Source organism: Penaeus monodon, chromosome 25 (assembly GCF_015228065.2).
Source record: "Penaeus monodon isolate SGIC_2016 chromosome 25, NSTDA_Pmon_1, whole genome shotgun sequence".
In the NCBI taxonomy this organism is placed as follows: domain Eukaryota; kingdom Metazoa; phylum Arthropoda; class Malacostraca; order Decapoda; family Penaeidae; genus Penaeus; species Penaeus monodon.
In genome coordinates, this window is record NC_051410.1 from 2807119 (window position 1) to 2807446 (window position 328).

The 328-nt window shown below is 60.7% G+C and overlaps 1 protein-coding gene across 1 annotated transcript in view; it reads right to left on the bottom strand.

Annotated features, from left to right (window-relative positions):
- The window catches only part of LOC119589484 (protein FAM102A-like), a gene marked incomplete at its 5' end in the record, with an annotated part of 24308 nt that overhangs the window by 23405 nt on the left and 575 nt on the right, over positions 1-328 (bottom strand).

Here is a 328-nt window from a genome sequence, read left to right on the forward strand (position 1 = left end):
TCAAGCCGGATGAAAAGTAAGAACAGTCACGCCGGACTGAAAATAAAGAGTCACACCGGATGAGAAAATAATAATTCGCAGCGAATTCCACCTTTATCGCGGCGCCAAGTTTTGGGAAGCGCGCGTCACTCGGGTGTCCAGCGAAGGCGACGCCCGCCGCATCACGTGTTCGGCCGCCCTTGGGGTTCGCCTGCCCCCCCCGGGCGGACGGCGCCCTGGGCACGCGCCGCCATCCGCCAGAGAGGAGGCTGCGAGTCAGGCGACCTACGCTTGGGAAAGTTCTGAGCGAGTGACGAGGCGCTGAGGGTCTTCTGCTGTCATTAGTATG